Source organism: Nothoprocta perdicaria, unplaced genomic scaffold (assembly GCF_003342845.1).
Source record: "Nothoprocta perdicaria isolate Ctin4 unplaced genomic scaffold, notPer1 scaffold_48, whole genome shotgun sequence".
NCBI lineage: Eukaryota > Metazoa > Chordata > Aves > Tinamiformes > Tinamidae > Nothoprocta > Nothoprocta perdicaria.
The window spans coordinates 1,352,489-1,365,830 of NW_020455732.1; the positions used below are offsets into that span (position 1 = coordinate 1,352,489).

The window sequence follows — 13,342 nt, forward strand, 5'->3', positions numbered from 1 at the left end:
TAGCAATGTACCATCAGACTGATATCTCAGATACTACACCATAAGAAAGAGACCACAGACAAGGAGTAAATTAAAGCTGAAATAAGGCACATTTTTAAAATGACAAGTCATCCTTAGCATATCAGCAACAATAGACAGACAAGAAAGGCAGAAATTTCCATGAAGAAGATAAATATGACCTGTCAATCATCAAAACCATTTTACCACCTACAACTGCTAGAGATAACAAGCTTGCAGAGCATCCTGTCGAGTCCACAAGAACATGTCTGAAGGATTCGATGATCGCTCAAACTTCACAACTCCATATTAGAAATTGGTGAGTCTACGTGGTCAATGAGCAAAGTGTGATCTCCTTTGGGCTTCAAAAAATGCAGTTATCTTACACAACCGGCCCAACCACTGCGAAAGGAAAGTGTTTCACGTGCTCATGGTCAGACTGGATTATCTCCAGGGGTCCCTTCCCACCTCAACCCTTCTGCAATTCACTGAAGTAGAAAAGAATGAGGTTATTGTTCTACAGCACCATATGCACATTCACATAGTTTTATGTGTATGATTTAGGTTGATAAAACAGCACACCATCTATTAACTAAACTCCAGAACTCCTGATTCTTTGACTTTTTGTTCTCAAGTATCTTGCATCTGTAATCTGTTTGACTTAAAGCAGATCTGGTAAGTATTGCAAATCTTTTTACTTTCAGGAAAGGCAGTTTTGACTAGTTAGAACTAATAGCACATTTAAATATAGCACGAATTTTCATTCGCTTTTAGTTTTGTTTCTCATTAGGGAAGAGAAACCATATCAGATATAAATCAAATTTAGACTACCCAAACAATTAAGGATGATTTTTTCCCCTCTGACATTTAGATAAATGGCAAATTTTCATTTCTTTTCAAAGATTTCTAATACATAGAACTACACACTTTTTTTTTTAATTTTAAATTAGAGGATTTGCGACTAACATGCCATATGCTGTGTGATATGTTTAACAGAATGTTACACTTCTAATTGCCTACCAATCAAGGGCTCATATTTTCCAACAATTAGCAGGCTAAAGTATAAATTTCCGACTGTCGTTAGTGCTTTCAGGCATCTAACAGAGCCTACAATATTTTAATCCACACTTCTTCAAAATCACAAACATGATTTGGCATCAGTACCATCGACAGAAGAAAAAAAATGAGGATTTGTCAACGTTTCTTCCATTGATAGAAGAAAAAGAAAAAGGAGGGATATAAAGAGAGAAGAATGAAAGATGTGTTTCTATATACAACACCACCTTTTCTAATTCCCGGGATCTCCCATAAAAATTAATGTCAGAGTTCAAAACTCCTGAACAAAGTTCTTTTAGATACCCATCACAGATGGAAGACACTTGCTCCCCAAAATGAGGTAGAGATCTTAGATGGCTTTTATGGGTTTTTGTTTGACTGGTTTGGGGTATTTTTGAGGTTGGGAATTTTGGTAGTCAATATATATTTGGCTTTAATTCTTCATTTTCCCGTAATGAGGCTTTTTAACTAAAAGGGCTTGAAAGGAAGAATATGCAACCCTTTCTGAAGGCTTATGCACTGTAAGTTAAATCTTCTACCTTCTCACCAATTACAACTATTAAGAATGGGCTATGGGAATGGAAAAATCAGAAAAGACCTTGGAATTTTCCACTTTCTTGAGGAGCAGAAGGCGTCCAATCCTGTTCATATTTATCTCACAGCATAAGAAAGTTTTAAAGATGTTTTATGATGACATAAACTTGCTTTTTATTTGTATCTATTAACTTACTTGCTGATATCCAAATTTCACTAACAAGTGATGAGTCTTCCCATCGTATTTATCATTTACGATGGAGCCAAAGAAAGCTGCTTAATGAATAGCAAGAGGACTCTGATTCATTTTAATCCCTCTTTTAGAATACAAAGGATCCCAAATGGCTTTTCACCTAGACATTATTAAACCCAGGACAGATTTTTTTTCCAACCCAAATATTTACTTGTATTCATTTCAGTGTTTATAAACTATAATACACTCTGCCATGAGAATACAAACTAATGAAAATTGAAGAATGTCTAATGGTTGTATATAAAAATAGTTTTAATTGCTAGATACTATCTACTCAGACTTTGTCCCTACAGAAATGCTGAGGCTGATTTGACTTTAGCACTGGAAATATCCAGACTTGCACTTACATGTCCTGTTTCTTTAGCATCACCCCAGAGCTCCAAAAAGTCTTTTGCAGAGCTCCCCTCTCCACATTTTAGCATGTCTTGCTTTAGCAAGCACAGAACTCATGCTACAATATCTGACTTTAAAGTTTCTTCTCCAAAATAGCTGAAATACTTCATTACTGCAAGTTTGTGCATAAACAGCTATCCAATGATAGTGTCGTGATAAGTGAAACCATTACGCTAGTCTAGATTTTTGTGAAAAATGAAAATAATTGAACTATCAAGGCTCACACGTCGAATCTGCAACTGAGAAAGAGCCATTATCCCAAAGAATACAGTGAGCTTCCAATTAGAAGAATAAACTGCACTTGTGAACTAATCTGAAGGAACAAACAGTTTCAAAAATTCAACAGAACAACACTTAAGTTGCTAAAATATTGGACTAAATGACATCTCAGGATTCTTGTAATGCAGCTTTGGTCTTGTCATCTTTAAATTTAGAGATGCTGCGATTGCCATTAGTCATTAGCCATAGGACCCTCCAGTTTAATTGGCCTGACGGTTTGTTGATTATTATAGCATTCTGTATAGCAAATAAACAGCCTCTTAGACAGAAACACCAGATAAAAAACAGAGGTAAATGTCATCTGTGGCATTTTACATATATCAGGTAACACCGCTGGGTTATTACCAAGTTGTCCATGCCAATGCAATCTGGAAGATAAAGAGAAGGATTAACGATCATGCTGCACAGAAGTTCCCGAGTTTTCACCTCATGCAACACATTAGAAACAATGATTTGTTTTAGAAATAAGAGGTTACCTCTGTATGATGATCTGTTAGCTTAGCTCTTCCCCCTGACAAAACAGGGAGGATAATGACTGTTTGCCATGGTATCTTTGGAAGAACAGCCTCCAGACTGCTGTGTTTATCCCTGCTGCAAGTTGTTGCATGTATGGTGACATGGCACAACCCTATCCTGCCTTGTCTTATTTTCCTTGAGTGCATTTTGCACACCTTTCTCAAGTGACTTCCTGGGCCAAAAAATAAACACCATGCCAGCTGCAAAGCTGCAAATTCTCCAAAGTAAACATTACATCTTTGAATTGTTTCATTTTCATTCCTTGTATCATTTTAGGCTATATTTTTCCCTTCCTGTAACATCTACTACTTGCACAAAGACTTCTGAGCAAAAGCAATAATTGAAGGAGAAGGTCCAGAAATGGAAAAGCAATGTGCTGCTTCTAAGCTCCAAGATCTTATCTAGGTGAAAGGTACAATTGCTGTGTAATAAAAACTAACCTGTACTTGAAGCTCACCTCTATATCTGAGTTTCCCAGCTATTATACTCCAGGCTATGAAACGATGTTACAAGAAACAGACATTTAGTTCCACGTTCATATGGACAATCCAGGTAGGAAAATGTCACTGTGTTTATCACAGTGCAAGCTAGGAAAATAAGGGAAAATAATAAAGTTGTTACACATCTGACTAGCTATTAATCAGCCTGTAGATTCCTATCCAATTCTCCATAGATAGCTCTCTAGTTGCCGCATACTTATGGCTAGTTTTCTCTGCATTTTTGTGGTTATGGTGTTACAGCCAAATGTAATCAAAATGTTCTTCTGAAAATTTTGGTCGGTTAATTATTTTGTCTTTACTCAGAGTAATTACATTATAACCCACCACATCCATTAAAGATCCTGATGTACTAGAGGAGATAGAAGCAACTTGCTCCCTACTCTGTTGCAGCTAGACTCCAACCAAATCCACACTGGTGAACATAAACTTTGAAAAATATTGGGACACATAATCTTTGAATTGAGATTAATAGGTTTAATAGGTTGGGGTCACTCCGTCACTGCTAATTTCAAATAAAAAGTTTGAGAGAGAGGCATCCAAAACATGGATAACACTGCGGAAAAGCTCTGAAAGTCTTGGAAACAATGTCATTTTTGGAGGATTATCTACTTACCTTGTTAATGCTACTAAAGCTATGATGAGATGAAGACTCAAGATAGTTGGAAGAAGAGACTATGCTGAAATCAAGGGTATATCTAAAACACCGCAAATATTTAACAGTCAATCTAAATGATATAAGGTGTAGGTGATCACAGGAAATGCCAATAGATGATCTTGAAAATGAAAGCACAGATCTACTTTACTCAAAACAGAGATTGATGAGAATGAGCATCTGCAGTGACTGTACTGCAGAGCTAGTAATTTGAAAATTGCTTATAACCTTGTCACCCATATCTAAGAGAAAAAAATACTACAACAGGCACAGCCAGGGTCAACTGAGATGACTGCTGAGTGGAGAATTAATAAAGAAAAAATATGTATTATCAAGGCAACTAGCAGAATTTGTTCTATGACTGCTGTGTGTAAATGTGCTAAGGAGACAGAAAGAAAAGGCAAACATCAGAGACAGGGAAAAACTATTTAAACTAAAGAACAATATTGACACAAGATCAAAAGGGCTGGAAATGAGTCACAAATAAATTTAATCTGGAAGTCCCTGCCCACAGTGCAGTTCGGAGACAGCTCACCAAGTTTGGAGGCAGCTTGCCAAAGAGAATTGGAGGGACACCTCATACAGTTTATTACTGAATTAAGTAACATTTTACACAGAAACATGTATTTTATGCCACAAGTTTAATTTCAAACAATATGTCAACAAGACATATCACTGGTAACTACCCACAATGAAACAACTGCTGCTAAAGAGCTTCAGCAAGAGCAGATGTTCACTATCTGATGGCTTCATCCACTTGAAAAACATTGACTATATCTCTCATTCCTTTTTTGTTGTTTTTGTTTGCTTTTGTTTTTTTGCTACTACAGTTTGGCAATCAATGCTCTAGGAGGATGAACTAGTGGACAGAAGTATCCCATTCCTGGTTCGGTTTGACAGAGCAAAGTGTAGCGCATTTCACGTGGTCTAGAAGCAAGATCTAAAAATGACATTTTAAGTCTAACCCAGCCTTGTGCACAACCAGTTCACGGTTATTTACCTCGTGATTCTCAACCTATTTCCATTGTGAAATAAACTCCAATTCTATTGCAGGTCCCAACCCCATTTCCCATCACTGTTCCCAACCACCTTCACTTGGCAATGCCCCCTGTCCAGCTGCAGGCAGCTCTCCTCTTAGCAGAGTTTAGTTTAGTCACTCTGGCAAGGTCAGGCTTAAATTTTTGGGGAGGACTACTGAAATCCAGCTTGTTTCAACCAACAGCTCTGAATCCAAACAGAAAGGTCCAAGTATAGGGTTCACACAACTCAACAGCTTTGGTGGTGGGGAAGCAAAGACTCAGGTTCCACGGATGCTTGGAAGCAGCATAAAAGCATCTTTGAGCCTTCCCCTCAAGCAGTATCAGACTTCATAAGACCAACACTTTTCAAGGACTTGCCAGCGGAAGCCACTAAGCTCCAGTAGACTCAATGATTTGCTTTGATGTTGCTGCATTAGGTTCCCCAAAGCTTCATACCTGTTTTTTTTCTTTATCCTGAACATCCCAATCCCACATTAACTCCAGTGCTGAGAGCTGACTGTTTATCAAGTGTAATTATCCCTTAGTACTTGTTTTAATTATTGCTGATTGCTGCTGCCTTTTTTTTTTTACTGTCAGTTCTCGCATGAGGCGAATGATTATTTTTCTCCATCTAAATCCACAAGTTGCACAGACTTTTTGCCCTTTCCATAGACCGATAAAAATTTTAATTGAGAATCTTCCTCATTAGCCTCTTGTTTCTGGCCTTGATATAAAAATTCTGTAATACTTCTGCATTTTTCTGGTATTCCTGATGCACATCCTTATGTCATGTTAGGCAAAATATATCAAGTAATAGGAAACAGTTAGGATATCTTTTGATGAAATCTCTTTTGTTCAAAGTCACAAGCTACAAAACACATTTGTTCAGCTCTTTTTTATATCTTAAGATACTAAAAAATAGCCCTTGTCTTTCCATAACTTTTTCTAATGCATTTCTAGTTAACCAGAAATAATACTAAAGTGAACCTGAAAGCCTGCTTGATAAGAAAATAGATATTGAAAAGTATATGGTAAAGAAGAAGACAAAGGACCACAGCTCAGGAAAGATCTTCTATTTGACAAGCTTCCTTTGAAAATCAAATCAAAATGTTTACCTGCTTTCAATGCCTTTCCGGCCTAAAATCGTGCAATCTTTCTTCTCAAAAAAAGCCAAACCAAACCAAACCATATATAGGGTTTGATACATAGAAAGAAAAAAAACAGTGAATAATAGGCAAAGAAAAAATCATAAAACAGAGAAAAACAAGATGATAAAAATAATCTCTATGCTAGCAAATAGGAAATTAGCTGCCAGTTTCTAGGGTCTGAGAGGGATAGAGCAAAATTATGGGAGAGAAAGAGCGGGGACTGCAGTCTTGGCTTATGTTTTCTCTTCCAAATCTCGTTCTGGTCTGTGCACACAACTGTGGAGGCTTTGACAGTTGAAAGCTATTAATTCTGGTACTACAAGGCTTACTGAGGTGGACTTATGTTCTCTATAGTCATTAACACCCCTCTGCTTCCTTGATGAAAAACAGGAATCCTTTCGAATAATGCTTTAAAACCTTAACTCACAAGTTAGAACCCTTCAAGGGGGTGGGAAGACACACAAACACAGGCATATACGTGCATGCATTGGAAAAAAATTTACTCTTGGTAAAATACTCACTAAAAGGAATCACATAAATCAACAAATAACATCCTCAACTGAGGTTATAATCCAGGCAAACAACTCATTCCCTACACCCTTCACTGTGTAGTTCACTTAATTGCTGCACAATTAAAATCCTGCCTGATCAAAGCATCCTTCTGGCCTCTCTTGTTAATACATACATCTTCTGATAATTCTTCCCTTTTTTCTTTCCTAATTGCACACAAGCTGAATCGCATTTTTCTAAAGCTTTACGCACATGATATTTTCTGAGTAGAGCAGAATAACAGAAATTTATCTCGCTATAGATTCGACGATATTTTGCACCAGTTGCTTCACATGTCAAATTTCAATCTTCTTCCTTACAGATCTTTGGACCTCTTTTCAAAGCCTAATGCCTATCTATGATTTTTTCAATAGCTTTCAAGCTTCCAATTTGAACATTCAGTTCATCTAATACAAAGTTTATTTCTAACAATATCTATAAAATTAGACATCTTGCTTAACTTTGCAACAATTCATCATCCTTGCAACGTTTCTCAGTCATCTCTTATGGTTTAAATATAATGTGATAAACAATAAACATAGAAATTACCTAGAAGTAGGGATTGGATACCTAGAAGTACTCAAAGTGTGGGCTTAGCAAATTCTTATTTTTTTTTATTCTTTAAAAATACAATTAGGTTTTGTAAAACAAACGTTTGAAACAAAATAAGTCACCTACTAATCAGAACAAGATGTGAGTGAATTAAGCATGAATAATGCTTAATTCTAATACCATTATATGTTAGATTCTGCCTCACCAACATTCCTGATAGAAGATAGCGCTAAAATCCTTAGTGCTTTTTAAACAAACTAAACTGTATTCATTAATGGACATTTTCTATTGAGCACGCTTTCATGCCAAAAGCTGTCCTACTTCAGCAATTTCCCCCCCCCCCCCCAGGAGACCTGGGCTTCTGACACATTCATGGAGATCAATCATCTCTTTTCTCTGTGCTTTAATTTTGCTGAATTAAAGAAATCATTCTCAGAGAAAATGCAGTTCAAAGCAAGGCAGGCAGTGTATTGAAGTCTAAGGAGGGAACACAGACCTCACTTTCCCGGCCTGCTTTCAAGATCTGAGCTATTTCTTTTTCAAGACTTGAGCTAGTTCTACTCTACCTAGGATTTCTATAACATAAGCACAAGAGTCTCCACAACTTGATCATCTCCAAACTTTACTTTTCCCTCTTCTGGCACGAATTCACCTCCCCTATAGGAATTTTTCCCATGGAACATTTCAGCACAGACCTGCCTGAGCATCATACATGCATTTTTTCATTGCCAAATCAGAAGAGTAGCTCAGAGCAAGCCAGTGCCTTCTAATCTATCGCTTCAAGGGAATATTTTCTATCGATTCCTGCGTGGTAGGTATCCTGATGCTTTTCTGGAGAGATGATGGTGCTCCTCTTTAAGCCATCAGAATATTTCATCAGTTTACTCCTCCTCTTGTTATTTATTTTTTTTTACAGCAAAGGCCACTGGTCAAACTATAAAAGAATGGTCCAAGAGCAATACACAAAAATACCCTCCAATAATACTTAGAAGACCACTTTCCCCCCAGCCTTTTCTCACCAATTTGCTAGAAATATTGGCCCTGAAGCTTCAGCTCCAGCTGCTTTGGACATCTGCTATGGAAGCACCCATGGGCATTGCACCGACCTCACCATCTCGAGCCGTCTGTCTTTCTGGGTGAGTTTTTGTTCATTTGTTTTCACTTCAGGGTGCTCTCTTTATTCTTAGCATTTTATCTTCAAAATCACTGCTGGTCCTCTTACGTCTGCAACCTTTCTCTACTAGTTTTTTCGTTCAGTTTAGAATAACCAAGACTTCTGCAGGAATTAGAAACAACAGCTGATTCAAAGTACATCACACAAGAGCATGTTTTGACATGTGAGAACATTACTAATGTGCCAGATGCCCTAGTTTCATCAAGCTAGTCCCGTTTTCAATATACTACCCTAGTCCCTTAGCACTTCCCTAAAACTGAAGCATCTTGTTGGCTTGACATTGCCAAAATATCCCCCAACAGCCCGCACACAAGCTGTTTGGCTATGAAAGCCTTCTCACTTCTCTTGCGCTTAAAAATAAAAACAAAAAAAAAAGCTGAAGATTTTTCTAAATGGATGAGAAAGGTTGGTTACCTAGTAGAATTCATCTCCCACACAACTCCTTAATCTCTTTATGGACCAGACTGCCACTCTCTACATTACGGATAACTTGCTCTTGAGTTTTTTTCTGGCCAATGCTCTTGCTTTCATCCTGGCACTGATCAGAACAGCCAGTCTAGTGTTATTCAAAACTATTAATTATTAAAGAATATTTTACTTTGATTCATGAGCAGAAAGGCATTCGTGATCGTGTTTGAAGGACAGAAACCTATTTTTTAACATTTCATGTGAAACCCTTCAAAGAAAGGCAGCAGAGAACTGGCTCTTCTCAAGTATGGGAACAACTTGAGGACAACATGGGGGCAACCCCCTGTCCCTGTGTCCAGATGGCATCAACAAGGTACCTCTGCAGCCCAAGAGATGTGTGGTTTCCTCAGCTACTTCTGGACAGACATTTTATCATATTTTCCTCTGTATTCAGGACACTCTGATTTGACACTACTGTAGTCCCTAAATATTAATTCCATGAACGGTGGAAAGGAAGATTTACTCATGGTCTGAGGTCAGACTGGAAAATGCAAAATAACACAGATGAGTAGGTGCCGTAATTAAGATCCACGAAATAAATAATCTCTGTGCATTAAGAAGGGTTCCTGACTTGGTGCTTTTGAAACAAATGGTATAGTAACAAGATGATTTATTTAAAAGGTAATACTTCTGTGAGATGTTTTGTCAGACTACCTACGCAGACAGAGCTTCCAAGCAAGCTGTCATAAAAGGGACTGTATACTCATAGAACACTTCAAATTACATGCAAACCTCCTCTCCTGATGCCATCCACCTATGAGGCACAATTTTGAATCATCTTTCACTTCTGAGTTTTCCCTAAATACAGGATAAGCCTGCACGACGCAAACAGGCAGCCAATTTATGGTGAAAATACACAGGAAAATGTGCAGCATTCCTTACCTAGAAGTAAACAATTAAGTCTTTGCCCGTTTGGCACCACTCCAATTAATTACTCCTTAATTACGACGTGGAGAGCGTTCAGTAACAGAATTGTTAGCTTTCTGCTTAATCATATACTGGAAAATGAAACTTTCTGCATTTGGAAAGGGTATCCAAGCTAATTTAAATGTTTTGAATTGTCTTGAAATTTGTATATTATAGAGGAAGAAGTGAAGAATGATGGAAATGAAAGAAAAAAAAAGCACTTTTGGATTTGTCCGTAATTCCAAATTCCTAAATTAGATTTCTCTAATAAGACTTCACTCTTCTACACATCATCAGTGAAAGAAAAGTATCCTAGCTTCACTTGAGGATGCAGCCAATGAAGGAAGTCAGTTCTTCTGTTTTGTGAAGGAGAATAAATTCAAAAAGATTTCCTGCATTCAGCATGTAAAATGTTGGGAATCTCTTGTCTAAGAGACAGTTCTGAAATTTGAATGTGGAAATATTCTAGTTACAGCCTATTCCAAGTCCAATCCACAGTCTATCCCCAATTCAGCACATTTCAAGTTCAATCAGCAACATTTTACTCACACTGTACCTAAGATAACTGTGCTACAAAACGCAGAAGAGCAATATGGGACTGAGGAGTGTTCGGTCTCAAAATTCTGCTTGCTTGCAAAATTTAGCAACATAATCAAATAAAGGCTTAAAAAATATTGCAGTGCAAGCAACTCCAAATGCCACCACCTGACCATTTCCAAATCTAATCCCCGGACTTGCATTAACGTGTGTCTTCAAAGAGTCTTGGTTGCCTTCGTTAAACTCTGCAGCTTGTTTCTGTGATTTGATGATGTTAATAGAGTCACCTTAAACCCACATCCATTCCTATATTTGGTTTGTTGCCCAGCAGTAAAAAGAAAATATGTCATAAATTTGAGAGAGTGTTGAACTTGCTGGTGTTGAGCAGGATGTTTTGCAATTACACATGATTTAATAACCTCCCTAATAGACAACTCCATTTTAAAGAGGCGTCCTAAATCTTAAAATCAATTTTAACAACATATTAAGAACTCTCACTCTGCCCTTTGACATATTTTCCTTTTTCTATGATCCTTTATATTTTTAATACTTTTCCTGCCCAGTCATCTATGTTATATGAAATGACAAAAACAAACACTATCCCCAAAAGCCACCTTCTCCATGAATACAGAAACTTTTAAAGCTGACTTCTAATCCCTACACCAAAATTTTAACATCATTAACTTTTAAAAGTCTTCTCTTTTATTTAATGGAAAGATTGTCAAATTTACATGAAAAATCATTTCAATGTGTTTTCATTATTTGAGAAGTATAATATTGCTCTAGTATGAATAAGTCAAATTTAAAAGGAATTTTGCATTCCAGCTTGTACAACAGCCAGTCTTTTTTAATCAAAATCCTATTAAATATTCATACATGTTTCACTGTAAGCATATATAATGCAGAAAACCTTTAAATGTAACCATCAATATGGCAAAAATCTTTAATAATTATAGAATCAGTTTTACTGCATGAGACTAAGGCCACATTTCTTAGCCAAAATATGCAAAGATTGCATTAAAATGATGGCTAGTGCTTAATAAAAATTAAAATGCAACCAATTCTTACATACCTAAAAAAGAAAACTCAAAGCTGAGCAAAGCTGTGATTACAAGAAGTGTTATGATTAAGAGAAAGTTGCACCTCAAACAGCTGACAGTAGCATATCACTTCTAAGCTATTTTTTTTAATCAGTACCACCAAAAAAGGGGGAAAAGGTAGGAAAAAATTGCCTTAGTAATTATATATGTTAAGATCATAGGTTTTTTTTGTTTTTTTTTTTCAGGGAAATCTGAATGTTTAAAAAACTTTCAGGTTTGCTGTCCTAAGTTTCTCTTCCTGGTGGACTTTGGTGTAGATCACGATCAGTGTCAGAGCTGACTCCTACAGGGTTGCTGAGGTCTCTAATAAAACACACGAAAATGGAAATATTGTTTCCATTATTTCCAAATTGCATGAAAAAAATTTCAAAGGGATAGTGAATTCACATTTCACATTATGTCTCAAGTGATTTGAAAGTCCAAGCCCTTTACTGTGCCTAAATGAGCTGAATGGGAAATATCTTCTGGCTAAAATGCCCATCACACTGCAAATGCAGGCAGAGTTACCCAGGTACAGTCTACGAAAATCAATTAAACAGACATTTAACTACTAAATATCTGAAGTTACACTAAATAAAATAAAAATAAAAAGCTGTCCACTGCTTTTTATTTTAATTTTCCTTTCTGCTTTCCAGAAGAATGCGGCATTTAATCGAAACAACTTTTTCAATAATCTTCTCTGCAAGTTACACTTTTAGCTTCAACATAATTTTTGTGTTCTGCAATATAGATACTATGGTCAATAGTAATTTCACATTTAACAAGTATTAGACAAGAAAATAAGGCAGGCTTCTGCTAAGCCAGTACTTCCTGCTGCAAAACTTTTCCCCCCTTAAAAACTTTTTTTTTGTGCTTAATCTCTTCTCTTACTTTCTTGACAATGTCCTCATTCCTAAGAAATCAATATAAGGATATACTGTATATATGCCGCAGCAAACAATGCAAGGCTACTAAATTCCTGTGGGTCTAGCATCAGTTAAGAGCAGAGGCCAGAAAAGCACATTTTGAGAGAGAAAAGTCTGCCTTTAGAGTCTGACACGTATACAGAATAATTCTTAAAAGCCTTACTTATTTTCATATTCTCACCTTACAAATTTTAATGTACCAGCTGAGGATGGTCTGTATGAAAGGGCATTGAAAGAGAAAATGTACATAAATACTGGAGAGAGGGCTTAGACTTTGAGGTCTCCTTGGCTTTGACAGTTAACTTAGCCAATAGTGATGAAACAAGGGTCCTTAAAATAAGCCCTCTCTAGGTCATAAAATTTATTAAAACAAGGAGCATAAAGTTAAACTTGCTTTAAAAACAAAATGCTTTGGAAACAATTTTCTGAGGAATTGGAGATTTTCTCAGTAAACTGTCATTGCAATAGAAGTACTGGGGAGAAAACATGGTATGTTTCAGAACTAACACATAAACTTTGTTAAGGACCTCAGACAGAAGCCACATTTTCAAGACTGTTCAGAATTAAATTAATTCAATACTTCATAATTTGAACATCATTCTGAATGCACAATTAAGGGATGCTGTTCTTCTCCACTACCCAAAGTAATAACCTTTTCTGTGCTTGAAAAGCTAGAGTAATGGAAATGCCTAGATTATGATAATAAATATACCACAAAGTTTATTATAACCCCATATGAAAACATTTTAGAGTTATTACTTTGTAATATACACTATCAGGTAAAGTTTAAGCAGCAGCCACCTC

General features: G+C 36.6%; 1 protein-coding gene across 1 annotated transcript in view; it reads right to left on the reverse strand.

Moving 5' to 3' along the window:
* The window catches only part of TRAPPC9 (trafficking protein particle complex 9), a 374,540-nt gene that overhangs the window by 184,566 nt on the left and 176,632 nt on the right, over positions 1-13,342 (reverse strand). The window lies entirely within an intron of this gene.